Genomic DNA, 25,416 nt, shown 5'->3' on the forward strand with positions numbered 1-25,416 from the left:
CGGGGCCAACCTATAGTGGAGGTAATGAAAATAATGGTGACCTTCAAAAGATCTCATGTATGTACTGCTACACTCACTGCTACCAACCTTGAAGCAGGCCACCACTGACCCATGCCTCTACTGGAGACTCCTGGACACTCCTGGACAAGTCTGGGTCAGTCTTTTCTGGGGTCACTGCTCCTTTCTCCTGGGTCCTGGTGTACACAAGTTTCTGTTTATGCCCTCCAAGAGTCTATTTCCCAGTCCTGTGTAAGTTCTGGCAAATCTATGGTGGGGTTAATGGCAACCTCCTCCAAGAGGGCTTATGCCATACCCAAGTCTGCTGCACCCAGAGCCCCTGTCCCTGTGGCAATCCACTGCTGACCAGTACTTCTACAGGAGATGCTTAAACAGTTCTGTCTCAGTCTCTGTGGGGTCCCTGGGTCCTGGTGTGTACAAGGTGTATTTGAGCCCTCTGAACATCTCTGCCAGGAATAGGGTTTGATTCTAAATGCTTGTTTAACTTATATGCAGAGTACATCATGAGAAATGCTGGGCTGGATAAAGCACAAGCTGGAATCAAGACTGCTGGGAAAAATATCAATAACCTCAGATGTATAGATGAAACCACCCTTATGGCAGAAAGCCAAGAAAAATAAAGAGCCTATTGATGAAAGTGAAAGAGGAGAGTGAAAACTTTGGCTTAAAGCTCAACATTAAGAAAACTAAGATCATGGCATCTGGTCCCATCACTTCATGGCAAATAGATGGGTAAATCGTGGAAACAGTGTCAGACTTTATTTTTTTGGGCTCCAAAATCACTGCAGATGGTGACTGCAGCCATGAAATTAAAAGATGCTTACTCCTTGGAAGAAAAGCTATGACCAACCTAGACAGCATATTAAAAATCAGAGACATTACTTTGCCAACAGATGTCCATCTAGTGAAGGCTATAATTTTTCCAGTAGTCATGTATGAATATGAGTGTTGGACTATAAAGAAAGCAAGATGAGTGCCAAAGAATTGATGCTTTTGAACTGTGGTGTTGGCAAAGACTCTTGAGAGTCCCTTGGACTGCCAGGAGATCCAACCTGTCCATCCTTAAGCAAATCAGTCCTGAATATTCATTGGAAGGACTGATGTTGAAGCTGAAACTCCAATACTTTGCCCACCTGATGTGAAAAACTGACTAATTTGAAAAGAGTATGATGCTGGGAAAGATTGAAGGTGGGAGGAGAAGGGGATGAAAGAGGATGAGATGATTGGATGGCATCACCAACTCAATGGACATGAGTTTGAGTAAACTACAGGAGTTGGTGATGGACAGGAAGGCCTGGTGTGCTGCAGTCCTTTGGGTCACAAAGAGTCGGACACGACTGAGTGACTAAACTGAACTGAATTACTGACTTGATATATTAACAATCAAATCCAGAGTACTCAAATAAGTGACTTCACCTAATATTTAGAGAAAATAAATAACCTAAAATCAGGAAAGAAGAAACTAGAAACAAGAAAAGATATTCAATACCTACTCCTTGGTATGGGAAAAATATTTTTATGACAGGTACAAAAGCAAAGAAATAAAATATAAATTTAAGTCATTTCTTAGGGTGTTGAGGTAAGTTCACTAGATAAATGAGAATAATGTGACGGCACAGATGATGTTTTGTTCTGTTTCCCTGGAACTCAGCAAGAGAATTAGGCCCTGAGGATCAGGCAGAAGTGGGCTATAGACACTGGAATTAGAGTTTATGGGCTTGCTATATGCCAAGTGGAGTAGGATAAGTTGATCTGATAGAAAAAATTGAGAATGAAACCCTGAGCCTGTAGTTTTTTTGAAAGACATGATAAAAATGTAATAATATTCATCCAATGGAAGTTAAGGTAATTCACTGAGCACTATCTAAACATTAAGATAACAGATATGAAAGCAGAACTGATAAGGACCACAAGAGCTCAGGCCAAAAGAACAACTGGTTTCCAAGTCTAGTTTTGGAAACTAGCCTGTCCATATATAAGGCCAAAACTACACTTTGAATGATGATGTTTAAAACTCCACTGCATGCTCTTAGAAAGAGAAAAACAGAAAAGAATATATGTTTCTTAATAAAAACAATTAGTTGGACTATTTTTAAAATATTACTCTACATTTTTATACAATTAGGAATAAAAATTCACCTTTATTGGCAAAGTGATGTCTCTGCTTTTTAATATGCTGTCTAGGTTTGTCATAACTTTCCTTCCAAGGAGTAAGCGTCTTTTAATTTCATGGCTGCAATCACCATCTGCAGTGATTTTGGAGCCCCAAAAAATAAAGTCTGTTACTGTTTCCACTGTTTCTCAATCTATTTGCCATGAAGTGATGGAACCAGATAGCATGATCTTAGTTTTCTGAATGTTGAGTTTTAAGCCAACATTTTTACTCTCCTTTTTCACTTTAATCAAGAGGCTGTTTAGTTCGCTTTCTGCCATAAGGGTGGTGTCATCTGTGTATCTGAGACTACTGACATTTCTCCCGGAAATCTTGATTCTAGCTTGTGCTTCATCAAGTCTGGCATTTCATGTGATATACTCTGCATATAAGTTAAATAAGCATGATTAAATATACACCCTTGACGTATTCCTTTCCCTGTTTGGAATCAGTTTGTTGTTCCATTTTGGGTTCCACTGCTGCTTCTTGACCTGCATACAGATTTGTCAGGAGGTAGGTAAAGGTATTTTGTTATTCCCATCTCTTTAAGAATTTTCCCCAGTTTGTTGTGATCCACACAGTCAAAGGCTTTAGCATAGTCAATGAAGCAGAAGTAGATGTTCTCCTGGAACTCGTTTTTTTGATGATCCAATGGATGTTGGCAATTTGATCTTTGGTGCCTCTTCCTTTTCTAAATCCAGCTTGAACACCTGGAAGTTCACAGTCCATGTACTGTTGAAGTCTGGCTTGGAGAATTTTGAGCATTACTTTGCTAGTGTGTGAGATGAGTGAAATTGTGCGGTAGTGTGAACTTTCTTTGGCATTGCCTTTCTTTGGGATTGGGAATTCTTTCTTTGGAATTATTCTAGTTAGGTTTTGTTTTTTGATCCATTTAGGGAATCTCTTTTAAGTGGTTCATTTAGACTAAGTAGTTACTAATTCAGTTGAATTGACATCATCCATTTTGCTATCATTTTCTATTTGTTGCTCATGCTGTTTTTTCTTATTCTTGTCTTCTATTTTTTGCCTTTCCTAGTTTTAACTCAACATTTTATATGATTCAATTTATTTCCTTTCTTATCATGTTAGTTAAAGTTCTTTCTCTCCCAGCCTCCCTCCTCTCCGCCCCCCCCTTTTTTTTTTGGTGATTGCCCTTACGTTTGCAACATACATTATAGCTAATCCAAGTGTACTTTCAAATAACACTATACCTCTTCACATGTAGGGTAAATACCTTCTGGGGCTTTCCTGGTGGCTCAGCTAATAAAGAATCTGCCTGCAATGTGGGCGACGTAGGCTCGATCCCTGCATTGGGAAAATCCCCTGGAGAAGGGAATGGCTACCCACTCCAGTTTTCTGGCCTGGAGAATTCCATGGACTGTATGTGACCACGGGGTCACAAAGAGTTGGACACAACTGAGCAACTTTCATTATAATAACAAAATATTCCTAATTCCTTCTTCCCATCAATTACATCATTTCTATTATTTTATTCACTTACACATAAACTATAATTATTGCATACATTGTGCTATTATTAAAAAAATCTATTAAATCCATTAAGAAAAATAATAGTTTGTATTTTACTTTCACTATTTATTTTTTAATACTCTTTCTTTATCTAAATTTAAGTTTCTTATGCATAGTTTTCCTTTATCTGAAGAACTTTCAACATTGCTTGCAAGGTAGGTCTACTGGAAACAAATTCCTTCAGTTCCTACTTGAGAAAATATTTATTTATCCCTTATTTTTAAAGGAAAATTTCAGATGACACAGAATTCCAAATTCATTATTCTTTCCATAACACTTAAAATATTTCACTCTTCTTCCTTGCATGTTTTCTGAGGAGAAACTGAATTTTTGTCTTTGCTTTTCTATAGATGAGGCACTTTCTTCCTCCCTTCAGTTTCTTTCAAGATTGAAAAAAAAATTATCTTTATTTTTCTTTATTTGCAGTTTGAATATAATATGCCCAGGTGTAGTTATTTTGATATTTATCCTACATGATATTCTTTGAGATTCTTGGATATGTGATTTAGTGTCTGACATTAATTTGGGGAAAATAGTCATTCTTCTTTCAAATATTGCTTCTGTCACTTTCTTTTTTCTCCTTCTGCTGTTCCCAGAAAGGAATGTATGTTATACTTTCTGTGGCTGTCCCAAAGTTCTTGAATATTTTGTTCTTTTGTTGTTGTTCTACTTGCTTTTCAGTTGAAGAGTTTCTATTTTTTTTACATCTTCAAGCTCAGAGATTCTTTCCTTAGCCATGTCCAGTCTACTAATGAGTCCTTCAAAGGCATTCTTCATTTCTATTATAGCATTTTAATCTTCAGTATTTCCTCTCAAGTCTTTCTTAGAATTTCTATTTCTCTGATTTATACCTTCCATGTGTTGTCTCAGGTTGTCTTATTTTTTCCATTAGAGCCTTCAGCATATTAATGATAGTTGTTATCATATCTGGGTCTGTTTCTGATGCTTGCTATGTCTCTTCAAACTGTGTTTTATGCCTTTTATTATGTCTTATAATTTTTTGGTTGAAACATTGATATGGTATACTGGCTTAAAGGAACTTCAATAAATTGGCCTTTATTAATGTTGTTATAAGATGTAAGGGGAGAGGAAGTATTCTGTAGTTGTATGAGTAATTTCTCTGCAATTTGATTAGTCTGTCCCCTGAACGGTGAACTTTACTAGTGCTTCTCAATTTATTATTTTTTTCCCCTCACTACTTTAGATGAGACAGGCTAGAGGGGCCTAGAGTTTGGTATTTCCTTTTTCCTAGGTTGGTTAGGCTCTGATAAAACCTCAATAAGTTAGGTGTTGATAAAATAGTTTTGCTTGAGGGTAGGCCTTGTTAAGAAGAACACAATGCTATGGCATATTTCAAATTGGTTATTTTCTTCTCTCCCTACCAAAAACTGGAGGGATTTTTTTTCTGATCATCACTGTGAGAACCTGGAAGAGCTCCTACAGATGAACTCAAAAAAGTATAAGAGCTGTCTGGGTTCCACAGGTGCTGTTAACTGTCAAGTTTGACCAGTTTGAGCCTCCAGCAATTGCCAATTACAGTTCAGGTTTCCTACTCTGATACTGATTCCTTTGATGGTTTCTGTGTGGGGATTTCTGCTGCACTATGTTGTTATTCTTTGTATCTGTGGATCTGTGTCCAAGTTGGGGAGCAGTGATTTGTCCTGTGACCTAAGTTCTCAGAGAGATTTAAGAAGAGTTGTTGACTTTTCAGTTTATTTAGTTTTTTATTTGTTGTTAGAACAAAGTGATGTCTTGGAGCTCCTTACACTCTGTGCGAGAATTTGGAAGCTGTTTGCCATACACTTTGGACCATCGTAAGAGGAGCTCTGAGCAGTCCTAGAGAAGTATAGATGTTGCTAGTGTCTTAAAGCTCTAGTGTAGTAAGCCTTAGCCTTAGGTAAAATGTGTAATGGCACCAGCAAAGTCCATCATACTGGCTAGTATATTGAGCTAAATATAATGCTGAAATGAGATGTTTTAATTGCAGCTCAGTGGCTTCAATGAACTGAAATATAGTAGAATAGAAATTGACCTGATATTACTTATGGCTCCAAATAATCCACAGTCTTCTAAACCTATTAGATGTTTGAATGGTTTGTAACATAACAAAAACCAAAAATGAAATAATCTACCTTAAAATCTGTCAGCACAGTTCTAACTGCAAGTGAGTAAATAATGAGTAGAATCACTTAAGAGCCATTCTGAAAAATATCTGTAAAAGGGAAAGTCGCTCAGTCATGTCCAACCCTTTGCGACCCCATGGACTATACAGTCCATGGGATTCTAGAGGCCAGAATACTGGAGTGGGTAGCCTTTCCCTTCTCCAGGGGATCTTCCCAACCAGGGATTGAACCCAGGTGTCCCGCATTGCAGGCGGATTCTTTACCAGCTGTAGGCATCTTTTAAAATAGTTCCAAATGATCACTACTTTCTGATATCAATGCCCTTGTATAATCTCTTCCCCTTGAGTATGGCTAGACTTATGTAAAAGAGAAGTATAAGTCATTATTTTACCCAAAGAACAGTAGACAGACACATATTTAAATCACAGATGAGGCTTTTTGTATCAGCTTTCTGATGAATTAATACCAAGTATTTGCTTGATAGCTAAAATGCAGCAGAGATTTTCCAGAAGTGGCTTACTGTGATTCTGGTCGTTCATGATTTCCTGAGAATTCAACTCCCTTTCTGACATATTCTAATGCTCCTCTAAGCATTTAATTTGCTATATTAAGTCATTTCCAGCTAAAAGATGTCAGTGATTTATATGTATATGATGAAACAGTAAGTGATGAACACTCTTTTAGCATGATGAAGAACAAGAGATTCCCACAAAAATGCTGATCTGAGTAGTGTGAAATATGCAGTTATCTTGCAGTGATCCCATACTTTGGGCGGAAAACTCTGAAAGTCATTTTTTATCTTTCCCATTTTGTACTCCATGATTTCATAAATCTGATGGTGCTGAAAGTTTTTAAACTTGACAAGAAGAGGCTGAGTGTGAGAAATTGAGAGAAAAAAGATTTTAAAAGGCCAGGGAGAGGGGAAGAAGAAATATTCTGTCCAGGGGACTTGTTGAAACAGTAGCGAACAGCCATTTAGGTAGCAGTGGGATGAAAATTTGAGCCTTTCTGATCATCATAAGCAATTGACAGAAAAGACCATTGTTGAGTAAGTAAGAAGAAATATTTCAAACTGCTCAATATATCTTCTGTAGACTAGGCTGGGAAATACAAGTGGAAGCTTCAGTAAAATGTTTTATCAAGTCTTCTTTTGATCATACTTCTGAGAAATGGAATATTTCTAGCCATATCAGTAAACAAGGATGTCACAGTCATCAGCGGTTACAGTTCTCCATTGTGAGCATGTGAGCCCTAATGAACTCAAGAAGAAATTCTGCCATCTAGCAGCCATTAGACTACAGCCGTTCCCTGCGGTGAAAACAGGATTCTGGTCCAGATAGCTGAAGTGCATATCAAAAGAATGATTTCAGTGAGTCCAGACTCTTGCATTTTCCCATACATAGAAAAAGCAGTAAACTCCTCAACTTGGGATATCTGGTTTTCTTTAATTAACAATAATCTTTTGATGTTCAGACTATCTATCCTTTGTTGTAAGATTTCTATATAACCTGTCTCCTCCTTTCGCTTTCTCTGAGTAGTTCCCTTAGGATCGCAGGAAAGGCTGCCTCCTGGATATAAGTCCTAAAATTCCCCATTAATAAAACATAACTCTCAACTTTTAGGTTGTTAATATTTTTCTTCAAGTTGACACCTCCCTAGATAGATAGCTCATTCTTACTAACTGCGGCACTACTTTAAGATTCGGTTAGGTTTTTGGAGATGATAACCCCATAACATTGTTTAACCTACTAGAGTTATGTATTGGATTTTAGGCATATAGACTTGTTTTACTTAGTTTTCTTCTCATTGAAATATGATGACTTTCTGTCCTTATATTTATAGAGACACTATCACTCTGTAGTTTATAAGAACTTTTTCTTAAATGCATGCAAAATTTATTTGTAAACTTTAAAGTTTCTTATGTACTTTTTTATATGATGAACTCTTTAAGGGCAAAACTATTCTAGTATTTGAAGCACTTTTAGTGTATACAAAAATAAGTACTTGTTAAAGATGTGTTAAATGAATAAACAAATGTGAAAACAGCTCTTTTATGAGAAAATCCTGAGGAGGCAGATTTACATGCTCTTTCACCCTCCAGAGTTTTGTTTTAAAAATACATTTCTTCTAAAAGCATAGACACATTCTTTCCTTCATAATTAATATTACATTTTCAAATTAAAAGCCATGATATTTCAGTAGTCCTAGTGCCTTGATGACCATTAAAAGAACAGCACGAAAATGTGTAAGTGCTGCATTTCAAATTGTGTGGGGTGAGATTAATTTTTTGAATCAGGAAATATAGTCTTTTATGGATGGATTTTATCTTTGTTAATCTAGAACAGCTTGCCCATTTGTCTATATAACTTTGTCTATTTTCATTATAAGTGCATTCAGAGACATATATTTAATACATTTGTTCTTAAGAATAAATTTAACCTTATATTCAAATACACTTTATGTAAAGGAAGGAATTGTTCTGTACTATGCATTCAATCACTTCAAGAATTTTTACAGATAAAAGCAGCACAACTTTTAAAGAAAACAAACTTGTAGACAATTTTTCACAGTGATAAGGCATGGAAATAAACCTAATGAAAATAATTCAGATGGTTATAATAATAAATGAGCATGGATAAAATAAATATCTAATGCCACCTAATTTAAATTTAAATATAATTGTCAGTCAGTGACATATAGACACAATCCTAAATAATTTACACTAATCAACAAAGATACAAATACCTCATTTAATATCTTCACATATTTAAAAGAGCCATTCTGAAACTGCATCATGTTGAAGCTGGAAAAAAGAGCGATTTTGTACCAAATAACACAAAATGGCTCTTTTTGAGCTCCCCATCAAACATCACATTATCACATTTTAAGCAAGTTGTTTTGAATGCATTGCAATAGATTCAAAAGAAAACTCGAGCTGCTGATTCTGAAGTCTAGGAAAAGGTGCATCTAGACTTTTTAGGTAAATACAAACAAAACAAAAGAAACACAAGCAAGAAATTTTCCAAGATACCAGTGTATTTTCTCAAATAGGGATATTTGTTTGTTAGCATTGAAGAAATATTAAGTATCTATCCTGGACAAAGCACTGTGTTAGGCGTCAGAGCAAGGCAGTAACGTTTTGGTGGACTACATTTTAAAAATCATTTTTGCATATGATGTGAGATATAAAAGACTCTTACTTCTTGGAAAGAAAGTTATGACCAACCTAGATAGCAAATTAAAAAGCAGAGATGTTACTTTGCCAACAAAGGTCCATCTAGTCAAGGCTATGGTTTTTCCTGTGGTCATGTATGGATGTGAGAGTTGGACTGTGAAGAAAGCTGAGCGCCAAAGAATTGATGCTTTTGAACTGTGTTGTTGGAGAAGACTCTTGAGAGTCCCTTGGACTGCAAGGAGATCAAACCAGTCCATCATAAAGGAGATCAGTCCTGGGTATTCATTGGAAGGACTGATGCTGAGGCTGAAACTCCAGTACTTTGGCCACCTCATGCGAAGAGTTGACTCATTGGAAAAAACTCTGATGCTGGGAGGGATTGGAGGCAGAAGGAGAAGGGGACGACAGAGGATGAGATGGCTGGATGGCATCACTGACTCAATGCACATGAGTCTGAGTGAATTCCAGATGGACAGGGAGGCCTGGCGTGCTGTGATTCATGGGGTCGCAAAGTCGGAATGACTGAGCGACTGAACTGAACTGAACTGAACTGATAGTTCAAAGTTCATTTTTTTTTTGCATATAGTGATTCAATTGTTTAGAAAACTTTTGTTGAAAGATTATTCTTTTACCCAATAAATTGCCTTTGCATCCTTGTCCAAAAACAATTTTATGTACAGTGATGTACTGGGATCTCTATTATGTTCTATTGATATATTTGCCTATATTTATACCAATAATACACTGAATTGCTATAAATAGTCATTAAATAAACCTTGAAATAAGGTAGTGCTCTCTGCTAACTATGTACTTCTTTTGAAATGTTGCTTTGGCTATTCTACTAACAGCTTTTCCACATGAGTTTTAGAATCAGCTTGCCAATGCTTCTAAAAAATTTAATATTGATTCAAATTGTATTGAATCTATAGGTCAACTAGGGAGAAATTGTATAACTTCTGTGTAAATTCTAAAATCAATAATTTCTCCAAAGACATCTTGTTTCTGTCATTGGAGATAAATATTAGAAACTAAGATGTGGATGCCAAGTTTGTCATTGCTTCTAGGTCCTCTCAGCTGTCAGAGCAAGAAAACATGTATGTGTACTAACTCAGGTATATTGATCTCCCTCTCTCTTCCTCTCTCTTTCTCGATATACATTTATTTTTCAAACTTGCCTTCATGCTGATATCTCCAACTCTTTTGTTGTTCAGTCAGTAAATCACGTCTGACTCTGCAACTTCATGAACTGCAGCATGCCAGACTTCCCTGCCCATCACTCTCTCCCAGACTTTGCTCAAACTCATGCCCATTGAGTCAGTGATGCCATCTAACCACCTCATTCTCTGTCATCCCCTTTTCCTCTTGCCCATAATCTTCCCAGCATCCTGGTCTAATCCTTACCATGTGATTCATTCTGCCTTTTGCTCATTCATTCATCCTTTTGGAAACCTTTAAACTTTCCAATAAGAAATCTGGCTCCCATCATCCACTATTTAGTTATTTCTTTCAGTATACAAGTATAGCAGTTTCAGAATTGCTAACTGTACCACCATGGGAAACAATTTAACAACCTTATCAACAAAAGTACAATATTTATGTACAGTTCCTTTTACCTTTAATTTTCCAGATTGCTTTCATTTCCAAAGCTACTTAAGTCACAGTCTTTATATCAATTTCTTTCTTACTATTTCATAATTTATAGTACAATTAGTTTTTTTGTTATAGTTTTCATTGCATGCTGGGATTTTGCCTTGCTCTCAAAACATTTTATATAATTTACATATGTTAAGGTTCACTCCTTATACAATAAAGATCAATGGGATTATCCAAATAAAGAATGCCATGTAACCACAATTAGAGTATCATAGTTTATTTATAGAATACGTTCACTTTTCTGTGCTTCACCATTCAGCCCATCCATATTAACAGCCCCCCGGCAAACACTGATCTGTTTAACATCTCTATATTTTTGCCTATTCTAGAATGCCATATAATTCAAATCACAGCATACAGTCTTCTCAGAATGGCTTCCTTCAAACAGCAATATGCATTTAAGTTTCACCAATGATTTTACATGAATTAATAGCTCATTCTTTCTACTGCTCTGTAGTATTTCAAGGACACTGACTATAGTTTGCTTATTCAAAACCCTATTGAAGGTCATAGTAATTTTTCCAAATTTTGGACATTAAATACAGATCTGATATAAATATTGAATAGTTTAGTGTGGATAACCTGTTAGGGAAATAATGAGTGATATGATATGATTATATTTAGTTTCATAAGAAACTGCCAAATTGTCTTCCAATTATTCATTCCCAGCAGCAATGAATTAGAGGTCCTGATATTCTAACATTGATTAACTTTTGAATGTTAAATCAACCTTGCATTCTTGGAATAAATTCTATTTAGTCATTAAGTATTATCTATTTTATATAATCTTGCATTTGATTTGTTAAAATTGTTTTAGAATTATTGTGTGTCTATGTTCAGAAGGGGTTTTGGATTGCTTTCTTTTCTCCTAATGTCTTTGTCTGAATTTGTTTTTATAAAATAATGATTCATAGAATGATTTGAGAAGTAGTCTTTCTTTAATTTTCTAGAAAAAATATATCTAGCATTGGAATTATTTATTTTATAAAAGTATGGAAGAATTCACCAGTGAAGCCATCTTAACCTGGAATTTTCTTTATAAAATGATTTTTAACTGTATGTTCAATATCATTAATAATGTGCTCATGATTGCCCATATCTTACTGTCTGCTGTGTTTTAACCAAACTTTAGTTAGGCCTTATTCCTTCTTCAGTTCAGCTCAGTTCAGTTGCTCAGTCCTGTCCGACTCTTTGCGACCCCATGAATCACAGCACGCCAGGCCTCCCTGTCCATCACCACCTCCCGGAGTTCACCCAAACTCATGTCCATTGAGTCAATGATGTCATCCAGCCATTTTATCCTCTGTCATCCCCTTCTTCTCCTGCCCCCAATCCCTCTCAGCATCAGAGTCTTTTCCATTGAGTCAACTCTTCGCATGAGGTGGCCAAAGCATTCAGCTTCAGCATCATTCCTTCCAATGAACACCCAGGACTGATCTCTTAGGATGGATTGGTTGGATCTCCTTTCAGTCCAAGGGACTCTCAAGAGTCTTCTCCAACACCACAGTTCAAAAGCATCAATTCTTTGGTGCTCAGCCTTCTTCACAGTCCAACTCTCACATCCAAACATGACCACTGGAAAAACCATAACCTTGACTAGACAGACCTTTGTTGGCAAAGTAATATCTTTGCTTTTCAATATGCTATTTAGGTTGGTCATAACTTTCCTTCCAAGGAGTAAGCGTCTTTTAATTTCATGGCTGCTATCACCATCTACAGTGATTTTGGAGCCCAAAAAAATAAAGTCTGACATTGTTTCCCCATCTATTTCCCATGAAGTGATGGGACCAAATGCCATGATCTTCATTTTCTGAATGTTGAGCTTTAAGCCAACTTTTTCACTCTCCACTTTCACTTTCATCAGGAGGCTCCTTAGTTCTTCTTTGCTTTCTGCCATAAGGGTGGTGTCATCTGCATATCTGAGGTTATTGATATTTCTCCTGGCAATCTTGATTCCACCTTGTTCCTAGCGTTTCTCATGATGTACTCTGCATATAAGTTAAATAAGCAGGGTGACAATATACAGCCTTGACGTACTCCTTTTCCTATTTGGCACCAGTCTGTTGTTCCATGTCCAGTTCTAACTGTTAATCCTTCTTACTATTTCTTAATTCCTTGTTATCAAACCTGTGTAAGCTATAAAAAATAGAACATGCTGCATCATCTACTTATCCCAAGAATCAGCTGATCACAGTGAGACACTTTTCTTCTCTGACTTCATTAGTCATTTCCTCTTGCTGCCCAACTTTCCTTTAGCACATCCTGCTTGTCTTTGACGGAGAAGGTAATAGCAACCCACTCCAGTACTCTTGCCTGGAGAATCCCATGGATGGAGGCGCCTGGTAGGCTGCAGTCCATGGTGCTGCTAAGAGTTGGACGTGACTGAACGACTTCACTTTCATTTTTCACTTTCATGCACTGGAGAAGGAAATGGCAACCCACTCTAGTATTCTTGCCTGGAGAATCACAGGGACAGAGGAGCCTGTTGGGTACCGTCTATGGGGTCACACAGAGTCGGACACGACTGACGTGACTTAGCAGTAGCAGCTTGTCTTTGATTATACCTTCCTATGATAGAAAAGTCTTTTTTTTTTCTGTTTGATTATGTGATTCTTGAAGTTTTCTGATATTAGTGTATTCTCCCAATTGTAATAGCCTTTTTTTTTTGGAAAAAAATATCTCCCTAAATTCGGATGCATTAACTTGATAATATTGATTTATTCACATTATTGTTGAGTCACCTTTGAGAATTTATGTCCTTGAAGTATGTCCATTTCATAAAGGCTATAGGATATTTTTTGCATTATGTACATATTATGAAAAATTATAATTTTCTTATAATATTCCAGTATTTTTATTTCAATATCTGTAATATCTGTAATTATTTCACCTGTCTCATTTCTTGTATTGACATTTCTCGTCATTTCTCTAATTTTCTTTTTTTTTTCTAATTTTCTACTCTTTTTTAAATTTATTTATTTTAATTAGAGGCTAATTACAATATTGTATTGGTTTTGCCATATTTTATTAATTATATTGATCTTTTCAAAAGAAATCTTTTTACATTACTGATTTTTTTTTTAAATTACTTCTCTCTTTTCCAGATCTGATATTTATTTTTTCTTTCATTCTATTTGGGGTTTAGTTTTCCCTTTTAGAAAAAGTTTGTTTAGAGAAGCTGAGTTCATTGATGGGCATTCATATTTTCCTGGTCTTGTATACTTAGGCATTTTTTTTTTTGTTTGATGCCAAGAATTGTTAATTTTACTTCAAATTATGCTGAATAGTTTGTATTCCTGTGAATATTCTTGACTTTTGTTCTGGGAGACAGTTTAGTTACTTGAAAACTGTTTGATACACTTGGCTTTTAAGACTTGATAAGATGACATAATCAGATTTTATCAAAGAGCTAATCATTCCACACTGCCAAGAAAAATTTCCTCTAAATACTGCATCCAGTTCCCCATGAATTATCAAAATTTTCCAATCTGACTTTTGACAATTAGCACTATTCCTGGTACTATGCAGGACATTGATACTGTTTCCTCTAACCCTTTCAGGTGTTCTTTTTTTCCTTGCTTTGGACAATTTCCTGAAATATATGAGGTATCAATATTGTCTGGGTACTTAGGGGTTCTGCCACAGTTGTCTGGAGTCCTATCTCTGAGAAGCTCTCTTTCCCTGATACTCCGTCTTCCAAACTCCAGCCTCCCTGCCTCCTCTAGACTCTTAAGTCTTCAACTCAGGGAATCTGACAGGCTCCAACTGACACCTCTGTCTTTGACCCACAGCCTGAAATATTTCACAAAGCAATAAGCTGGTACAATCATTGTTTTCCCTTCATTTGATATTTAATTCTACTTTACAATATAAAGAGTATTAATAGAACAATTAAAGCAATTATTATGCAGTGAACATAACTTTGGATAAAGCAGTAAGAAAGGTTAGACAAGCTTCATTAAAGTAATCAAATATAATTAAACAAAATGCCTATTTTAATAAATATATATAAATTAATTTAATTGTATTATTTGAAATTGCTAAGATGGTAAAAGACCTAGACAGTGGTTAGCAGAATTAGATGGTCTCTATGTATTTAAAATCAGCTTGATAACAATGTATTATTTCATGAAAAAAGTTTCAAGGACAAATTTGATATTTAAAAATAACTGATGAAAAATTTTTCAGTGAATCTTAAAAAATGCATTTGTTTTTCCAAATTAAAATCAAGATCTTAAAAATTAACCACTAGGCCCTTTATATTTTCTAGTCTTCTTTTTCTGTCACCTCATTTAAGGATGCTGAGTTAAATAATGTCTTTTGTAAATAACAAGTAAGTTAAAGCCTATTATCTTTAAGATATTAAATTGTGTTTAGTTTTATTTTTTAAGATTAGCTATTTGAGACATTCAATCTACTCATAATTTTTGTTCTAGTGGATTTTGGTGAATGGCTGAAAGTGTCAAGAAAGAGCCATGGTCAAAAATATCAAAATTTCAATTGTAAGGAGCAAAGGAAAGGAGATATTTACCAGTATGTAAAATCATTAAAATGTATTTTAAAATGTCAAACAATAAAAGATATTTCACTTTATTATGAACTGTTAATAAACAACTATTATTGTCTCCCTGAAACATTGCTTTTCACTATTAAACATTTGGAAAAGTTAGAACAAAAATAAGTTTGTTGGGTAAATGGTCAAATTAATAAATAAATTCAGCTTGGCTGGACTGTGTATTTCACCTTAAAGTGTAATAATACAAACAAAAGTCATAGGAGTTATTAAAATGTCAATAAAATCAAATTATATTTCAATATAGGCTTCAGAATTCAGTGTATCATTAATATCATATTATTAAAAATGTATAATTATATATTACAAATATTACATAATAAAAATATAACTAAGAATAGTATCAATTTTACCTGCTTTTTCAAAACAATAATCATCACAATTTATTAACAATTGCTATTGGTTACAATTACATGCTATATTCCTTGCTAAATAGGACATTTAAAGAACTTGACAAACCTACCATAAAGCCATTTAACAGATTACTGAACTCTTATCCAATAAGAGTAAAGAAGTGATCTGATATTGCATTACTTCCTATGAGAGAAAACTATGAAAATCACAAGAACACAATTCATCTTTAATGTAAATGGATATATTTAATCCTATCTCTTCAAAAAGACATACACTTCCAAAGAGGAACTCTGTCTATATTTATACCAATAATACAGTTTTCTTGGTATATCTCCTAGAAAACAAGGTTTACAAGTGTGGTATAGCTTCTGAAGGAAAATTTGATGGTGGTAGTGTTATTAATTTATTGGAATTTTTTGGTCCATAATGTAAATGTTTAGATATATAGCAATACCCAGGGATGGAAATGGGGGTCACTGATTCTGAGAAGCTTAGTAACTTGTGGAAGTGAAGTCGCTCACTAGTGTCTGACTCTTTGCGACTCCGTGGACTGTAGCCTACCAAGCTCCTCCATCTGTGGGATTCTCCAGGCAAGAATACTGGAGTGGGTTGCCATTTCCGTCTCCAGGGAACTTGTAGTAAGTAGTATAAATAAGAATGTGACAGACCTGGAATTTGGAAACATGCCTAAGACATTGAAACTCACACAACCATCTACTTGATCAAAGTTCCTTATCTGTGTTAAAACAAAAATATATCAGAGACAGGAAAGCTGACTGTTCCGAATCACATCAAAAAGTGCTCAGCTACCTCAGCTGTCACTAATGATGAGATCTATGAAGTCAGTTGAAATTATAGAAGGTAATTTTCTTTCCTGTCATTTCTCCTCACCACCATCTGGTGAAGGTATAAAGAGAAATCCTCACAAATATTTGGGAGTTTTTATAGGCATACATATGGAATTTTTTCAAGTTTGCTTTCCACCAACTTTGATTTATACTCAGCTTTAAAACATATTAAGTCTTATTCTCCTCTCACTAGCAGAAGGGAGCCGCTGCCATAAATCCTTGATAGTGCCACTTACACAAAGAAAAGGACTGTTTTGGATTGCATGACAGATGTAATACCAGTTCAGGGGCAGGAAAAATGTGATGGGAGAATTCTCTAGTATCTTCTAGGCAAAGAAATGTATGGAATAGGCCTTTCATTACCAAGGAGAAATTAAGCTAATTCATTTGTAGTGCTAAAATTGTACAATAGAGAAACATTTTTTTTAAAGATCTAGCCATAAACAAAACAAATAGAACATTTTTTAAACCAATAGAATCCAAGTACCATCAATTACAGCTGCTCAGAAATAATTATATTTGCAATCATATTCTACATATTATGATGCATATCAGTTTTTCTCATTTATATCAAAGACATAAGGAGTTTGCATTTTCCAAAACATTAAATAAATTAAAAAAAAAAAAAACCGAAGGTCTGGGGAACATGACTTAGATCATGTTTAAAATTTCAATATGATTTATGAGTAAATACAGAATACATAGTTTATCACAAAGTACTACATAGTTTTTAGGGGCATCTAATTATTATTAATATTATTATTATTTAGATTCATTGGAAAAGACTCTATGATGGAAAAATTGAAGGCAAAAGGAGACGAGGACAGCAGACGATGAGATGGTTAGACAGCATCAATGACTCAATGGGCATGAACTTGAGCAAACTCTGGGGAAATAGTGAAGAACAGGGAAGTCTGGCATGCTCCAGTCCATGTTGTTGCAAAGAGTCAGACATGATGTAGTGACTGAACAACAGCAAAATTGTTATTTAGTCCCTGAGAGGTAGCAAAGATCATATGTATGCCAATGTAATTTTGGGTCTGCATAGTTGGCAGGACTTTGTGGTCATGAGAAATAAATTTTATTTTAGATAGAAAAATGTTAAGATTATTTTATAAAAAATGCACAGATTGTTTCAGATATAAGAAGACATCCTAGAAAATATGCTTATAAAAATATTCTATAATACTCAGTGGTTTATATTTGTAGAAACTTTTTTTTGTTTTATTTATTTATTTATTTTTATTATTTTTTATTACTTTACAATATTGTATTGTGTACACCCATGGCGGACGCATGTTGATGAATTTTTTTGTTTTAAATACACTCACTGGAGGGCAGTCACTGAGAAAACTAAAAACTCATGCATATATTAAACTTTGCTCTAGTCTCATTTAAACTCTGGCAAAATAATCAGTATTGAACTTAACTGAAAATCCTCCTAGGCAAAGATATACGTTTAGAAAGGAAATTTGTAACATAACTGGAATTATGTAACATAACTGGTGATTTCTAAGTTAACCTTCACTGGATATCCTGTGAAATCTAGAATATTCATTATGTCATTACTTTTCTTCAGGCAAATATAAATTAGTCATTATAAAAATGCTAATAAAACAATTCATGCTACATGGTTATGTTTAAAGAAATCCAAACTGTTCACTTTAATCTGATTTATGATGGAACTTAATGGCAATAGCTCATAGTGAAAAATATGAGAATAAAGATACTGCATATAAAAAGATTAAATAAATTGGGGTTTTTGCATTTCAACAAAAATATATACTCCTCATGATCACATAGAATATCAAAATGGAAATAATGCAAGTTCTTTTCTTTCATGTTTATAGTTACTGTATGATCACTTTTTTTCTTCAAATCTATTGCTTAAATATAGGAATATGTAGCCCCACAGTATTGGAAACAAGGGTCCAAACAATTGTAAACTTGCTCTTGAAAAAAAAAAAAAACACAAAACATGTAGTTGAATGTGAGGCTGTATTGGAGGATTACTGTAACTGTTCTCAAATTAACTTCCACGTAGACTACAATAGGTTATTAACAGAAAAGTGACACAATGCACTAATTTAAAGTATATGTATCTAATTTTGCACAATTCAGGGTACTTCAGAAAAGCATGTATAATAATTATAGAAGAATGCCTAAACAGAAGTATGTGCATGAGTTAAGTAGAAGAAACAGAAACCACTTAAGGTAACAAGCATGAACGATTTAATATCAATGTTGATATATGTAACGTTAATTTTAATATAAAAAGTGTTAAGAACTCAGACCAGAAAAGAGTTTGGGGGAACTATATTGTATCTGTTTTTTAAAAAATTGCTAGCACAAGGCTTAATAAAAAGAACACACTTTGGGGGCTTCTCTTGTTATAATTTAAAGGCCATAATAAAACAATGTACATATTTACTACCTACTTGCAAAGCAAACAACTCTGTCACTTTACCCTTGTTCCACCACTGCTAACAGATGAATTATACTTTAGTACGTGTTTGTTTGATGGAAGGTCAGCATTGGAATTATATTTCTTTCAAGCATTCTCTCTCATTTTATAGCGTAGGTATTTATTGACACAACATTTCTAATTAGGATCCTATTTACTTGCAAGACCATGCATTAGACCAAATGGCTTCTATTTTTGGATATCACTCAAATGCAAACATACTATGAGCAGATTCACGCATCTGATTATTCTGGTTTTCCTTTTAGTATAGACATGTCCAAATATTACATACTGTGAAGCATGTTATGATTTGTCTACTTCAGCTTTCATTCTCTTCCTTTTAGTTTGAGGAGATGGTTATATAAAGGCTATATATCATAGGTATCCCCACTTCTGGTTTTCTGGCTGGTGCTAGATTCTGATAACAGTTGCACTCACATGCAACTCAAAGGAGAGATAGAAGGCAAAAAACATTTTGTTGCTTTTTTATTTCTTTCTGGTGACAAGAATAGTTATACAAATGAGAGTTCTTTGCAAAAACATTGTAATTTCTGGATTCCAATGTTGTTAATGACTAGAAATAATTTGGTGCTGATGATGTCTTCTTGACTTTCCAATATAGATTTTTTTTACTCTGGGTGACTGATATGGGTGTCCATTCTCTAGCTCCCCAGGTGATGACAGGAAGCTATAGCCATAGCATAGGCAAGTTTGCATTTGAGTATAATTTCATGGTGTTCTAAGAGATATACTGTCATCTAATTCAATGTGGTATTGATCTGGTGTCTTTCCTGGAATCACATTCTAGTGTTTTCCTTCAAATTTCCAACATTTTTATACACACTAATTCTTAAATCACTTATGTTTAAGTTACCTCAGATGGTTTATGTTTCTTGCACTTAATTGTAATTCATTCACATTTGGCTCTTTAACATTCTGCTAAAATTATTATATATACTTTTATGAAATGCATTATATTGTGTAAAATCATGCACTGAAAAGAGAGCTTTGGGGAAGACTGGATTAGGAAAAGACCAGTAAATGCTGGAGAGGGTGTGGAGAAAAGGGAACCCTCTTACACTGTTGCTGGGAAAGCAAACTAGTACAGACACTATGGAGAACAGTGTGAAGATTCCTTAAAAACTTGAAATAGAACTGCCTTCAGTTCAGTCGCTCAGTCGTGTCTGACTATTTGCGACCCCATGGAACGCAGCATGTCAGGCCACCCTGTCCATCACCATCTCCCAGAGTTACTCAAATTCATGTCTATTGAGTCGGTGATGCCATCCAGCCATCTCATCCTCTGTTGTCCCCTTCTCCTCCTGCCCCCAATCCGTCCCAGGATCAGAGTCTTTTCCAACGAGTCAACTCTTTGCAGGAAGTGGCCAAAGTACTGTGTTTCAACTTTAGCATCATTCCTTCCAAAGAACACCCAGGGCTGATCTCCTTTACGATGGACTGGTTGGATCTCCTTGCAGGCCAAGGGACTCTCAAGAGTATTCTCCAACATCACAGTTCAAAAGCATCAATTCTTTTGTGCTCAGCATTCTTCACAGTCCAACTCTCGAATCCATACATGATCACTGGAAAAAACAGCCTTCTCTAGATGGACCTTTGTTGGCAAAGTAATATCTCTGCATTTCAATATGCTATCTAGATTGGCCATAACTTTTCTTCTAAGAATTAAGTGCCTTTTAATTTCAAGGCTGCAGTCACCATCTGCAGTGATTTTGGAGCCTCCCCAAAATAAAGTCTGACACTGTTTCCACTGTTTCCCCATCTATTTCCAATGAAGTGATAGGACCAGATGCCATGGTCTTCATTTTCTGAATGTTGAGCTTCAGGTCAACTTTTTCACTCTCCTCTTTAACTTTCATCAAGAGGCCTTTTAGTTCCTCTTCACTTTCTGTCATAAGGGTGGTGTCATCTGCATATCTGAGCTTATTGATTTTTCTCCCGGCAATCTTGATTCCAGATTGTGCTTCTTCCAGCCCAGAGTTTCTCATGATGTACTCTGAATATAAGTGAAATAAGCGGGCTGCCAATATACAGCCTTGACATACTCCTTTTCCTATTTGGAACCAGTCTCTTGTTCCATGTCCAATTCTAAATGTTGCTTCCTGACCTGCATATAGGTTTCTCAAGAGGCAGGTAAGGTGGTCTGGTATTCCCATTTAGAATTTTTCCAAGAGAACACACTGGTCATAGCAAATACACACTTCCAACAAAACAAGAGAAGATTCTACACATGGACATCACCAGATGGTCAACACTGAAATCAGAATGATTATATTCTTTACAGCCAAAGATGGAGAAGTTCTATACAGTCAGCAAAAACAAGACCAGGAGGTGACTGTGGCTCAAATCATGAGCTCCTTATTGCCAAATTCAGACTTAAATTGAAGAAAGTAGGGAAAACCACTAGACCATTCAGGTATGACCTAAATCAAATCCCTTATGATTATACAGTGGAAGTGAGAAATAGATTTAAGGGACTAGATCTGATAGATAGAGTGCCTGATGAACTATGGACGGAGGTTTATGACATTGTACAGAAGACAGGGATCAAGACCATCCCCATGGAAAAGAAATACAAAAAAGCAAAATGGCTGTCTGAGGAGGCCTTACAAATAGCTGTGAAAAGAAGAAAAGTGAAAGGCAAAGGAGAAAAGGAAAGATATAAGCATCTGAATGCAGAGTTCCAAAGAATAGCAAGAAGAGATAAGAGAGCCTTTCTCAGCGATTAATGCAAAGAAATAGAGGAAAACAACAGAAAGGGAAAGACAAGAGATTTCTTCAAGAAAATTAGAGATACCAAGGGGACATTTCAAGCAAAGATGGGCTCGATAAAGGAGAGAAATGGTATAAACCTAAGAGAAGAAAAAGATATTAATAAGAGGTGGTAAAAATACACAGAAGAACTACAAAGAAGATCTTCACGACCCAGATAATCATGATGGTGTGATCACTCACCTAGAGCAAGACATCCTGGAATGTGAAGTCAAGTGGGCCTTAGAAAGCATCACTACGAACAAAGATAGTGGAGGTGATGGAATTCCAGTTGAGCAATTTCTAATCCTGAAAGATGATGCTGTGAAAGTGCTCCACTCAATATGCCAGCAAATTTGAAAACTCAGCAGTGGCCACAGGACTGAAAAAGGTCAGTTTTCACTGCAATCCCTAAGAAAGGCAATGCCAAAGAATGCTCAAACTACCACACAATTACACTCATCTCACACGCTAGTAAAGCAATGCTCAAAATTCTCCAAGCCAGGCTTCAGCAATACGTGAACAATGAACTTCCAGATGTTGAAGCTGGTTTAAGAAAAGGTAGAGGAACCAGACGTCAAATTGCCAACACCCGCTGGATCATTGAAAAAGCAAGAGAGTTCCAGAAAAACATCTATTTCTGCTTCATTGACTATGCCAAAGCCTTTGACTGTGTGGATCACACACAGTGTGACTCGATGGACATTTGAGTGAACTCTGGGAGTTGGTGATGGACAGGGAGGCCTGGCCTGCTGTGATTGATGGGGTCGCAAAGAGTCGGGTATGACTGACAGACTGAACTGAACTGAAGTTGGATATATATTTATAAATTTTCCCTTAAATAAACTATGGAAAATTCTGAAGGAGATGGGAATACCAGACCACCTGACCTGCCTCTTGAGAAATTTGTATCCAGGTCAGGAAGCAACAGTTAGAACTGGACATGGAACAGCAGACTGGTTACAAATAGGAAAAGGAGTATGTCAAGGCTGTATATTGTCACCCTGCTTATTTAACTTATATGCAGAGTACATCATGAGAAATCCTGGGCTGGAAGAAGCAGAGGCTGGAATCAAGATTGCCAGGACAAATATCAAAAACCTCAGATATGCAGATGACACCACCCTTATGGCAGAAAGTGAAGAGGAACTAAAAGCCTCTTGATGAAAGTGAAAGAGGAGAGTGAAAAAGTTGGCTTAAACCTCAACATTCAGAAAATGAAGATCATGGCATTTGGTCCCATCACTTCATGGGAATTAGATGGGGAAATAGCAGAAACAGTGCCAGACTTTATTTTTTGGGGGGCTCCAAAATCACTGCAGATGGTGACTGCAACCATGAAATTAAAAGACAATTATCCTTGGAAGGAAAGTTATGACCAACCTAGACAGCATATTAAAAAGCAGAGATATTACTTTGCCAACAAAGCTCTGTTTAGTCAAGGCTATGGTTTTTCCAGTGGTCATGTATGGATGTGAGAGTTGGACTGTGAAGAAAGCTGAGCACCGAAGAATTGATGCTTTTGAACTGTATTGTTGGAGAAGACTCTTAAGAGTCCCTTAGACTGCAAGGAGGTCTAACCAGTCCCTCCTAAAGGAGATCAGTCCTAGGTGTTATTTGGAAGGACTGATGCTAAAGCTGAAACTCCAATACTTTGGCCAACTCATGAGAAGAGTTGACTCATTGGAGAAGACCCTCATGCTGGGAGGGATTGGGGGCAGGAGGAGAAGGGGATGACAGAGGATAAGATGGCTGGATGGCATCACTGACTCGATGGACATTTGAGTGAACTCTGGGAGTTGGTGATGGACAGGGAGGCCTGACCTGCTGCGATTCATGGGGTCGCAGAGTCGGGTATGACTGAGAGACTGAACTGAACTGAAGTTGGATATATATTTATAAATTTTTCCTTAAATTTTTTTACATTTGAAAAAAATTTTTTTCAATTTATTTATTTAATTGGAGAATAATTAAAATAATATGATAGTTTTTGCATTACATCAACATGAATCAGTCACAGATATACTTGTGTACCCCCATCCTGACACTCCCTCCTGTCTCCCTCCCCCTGTATCCTTCTGGGTTATCCCAGAGCACTGACTTTGAGTGCCCTGCTTCATGCATTGAATTTGCACTGGTCATATATTTTACATGTGGTAATGTACATGTTTCAATGCTATCCTCTCAAATCATCCCACCCTTGCCTTCTTCAACTAAGTCCCAAAGTCTGTTCTTTACATCTGTGTCTCCTTTGATGCCCTGCATGCAGGATCATCAGTACTCTTTCTACATTCCATATATATCTTTCCTTTCCTGAATTTTAATGCCTTCGTCACTCACCATCTCTGACAAAAGCTTTGAATTATCCCTTGGTTTATTTGTCTCCATTCAGTTCACCTGAACAGATTTTCATATATATATATATGAAAAAATATATATTTCATATATATATATGAGAAAAATATATATATAGAGAGAGAGAGTCTTACCAGTGTAACCTGAGTATTTTCCATGCCACTCTCCTAATTGAAATTTCTACCCTAATCACACTCATTTTTCAAACTCTAATCCAATAGTATGTCTTTCATGAATGTGTACCTAGTTACAGCTGAGAAGCAAAAATTCCCCCTCTTTTCTCCTGTATAATTTAATTTTATCACAGTTACTTATATAAATATTTGAATTATAATTATTTGTATACTAACATAATATAAAAATTTGGTGTCAGAGAATTCCTAGGCTATCTTTGCACTGATTACCTACCCTTGGTATGATTTTCTTGTATTAGTACTGAATCAAATTTGCAACAAAAACTACTATGTTGTCATAGTAATTATGTGTTTTAAAAATATATTTTATATTATATATTATCTAGGTTTTCATTTATTTGTTAACTTAAAATTTATAATGCTGTTATTTAAATATTACTAACAGTTACCCCACGCCAGAGGTCAGGGGCGGTGGCCCAGAGGAGCTACTCCATGTCTGAGGTAAGGAGAAGCGGCTGGCTTTGCTGGAACAGCTGTGAAGAGAGACCCCATGTCCAAGGTAAATGAAACCCAAGTAAGACGGTAGTCACTGAGAAAGGGGATCAGAGGGCAGACAGACTGAAACTACAATCACAGACAACTAGCCAATCTGATCACATGGACCACAGCCTTGTCTAACTCAGTGAAACTCAGTCATGCCATATGGGGCCACCCAAGACAGACGGGTAATGATGGAGAGGTCTGACAGAATGTGGTCCGCTGGAAAAGGGAACAGCAAACCACTTTAGTATTCTTGCCTTGAGAACACCATGAACAGTATGAAAAGGCAAACAGATAGGACACTGAAAGATAAACTCCCCAGGTAGGTGAAGTGAAGTCGCTCAGTCGTGTTTGACTCTTTGCAACCCCATAGACTGTAGCCTACCAGACTCCTCAGTCCATGGAATTTTCCAGGGAAGAGTACTGGAGTGGGTTGCCATTTGCTTCTCCAGGGGATCTTCTCCACCCAGGAATCAAACCCGGATCTCCTGCCTTGTAGGCAGACGCTTTACTGTTTGAGCTATCAGGTTGGTAGGTGCCCAATATGCTACTGGATATCAGTGGAGAAATAACTCCACAAATAATGAAGGGATGGAGCCAAACAAAAACAATACTCAGTTGTGAATGGGACTGGTGAAATAGAAGCAAGCTTTGATGCTGTAAGAGCAATATTGCATAGGAACCTGGAATGTTAGGTCCATGAATCAAGGCAAATTGGAAGTGGTCAA

The 25,416-nt window shown here is 36.0% G+C and overlaps 1 long non-coding RNA gene across 2 annotated transcripts in view; it reads left to right on the plus strand.

Moving 5' to 3' along the window:
- The first annotated feature begins 13 nt into the window (after window positions 1-13).
- Window positions 14-25,416, plus strand: part of LOC129644942 (uncharacterized) — a 60,192-nt gene continuing 34,789 nt past the window's right edge. For both annotated transcript variants that reach the window (XR_008711070.1, XR_008711071.1), the window contains exons 1-2: window positions 14-154; window positions 24,594-24,707. This is a non-coding gene — a long non-coding RNA (uncharacterized LOC129644942). The remainder of the gene's footprint in view (window positions 155-24,593; window positions 24,708-25,416) is intronic.

This window comes from Bubalus kerabau, chromosome 2 (genome assembly GCF_029407905.1).
Source record: "Bubalus kerabau isolate K-KA32 ecotype Philippines breed swamp buffalo chromosome 2, PCC_UOA_SB_1v2, whole genome shotgun sequence".
Taxonomy (NCBI): Eukaryota; Metazoa; Chordata; class Mammalia; order Artiodactyla; family Bovidae; genus Bubalus; species Bubalus kerabau.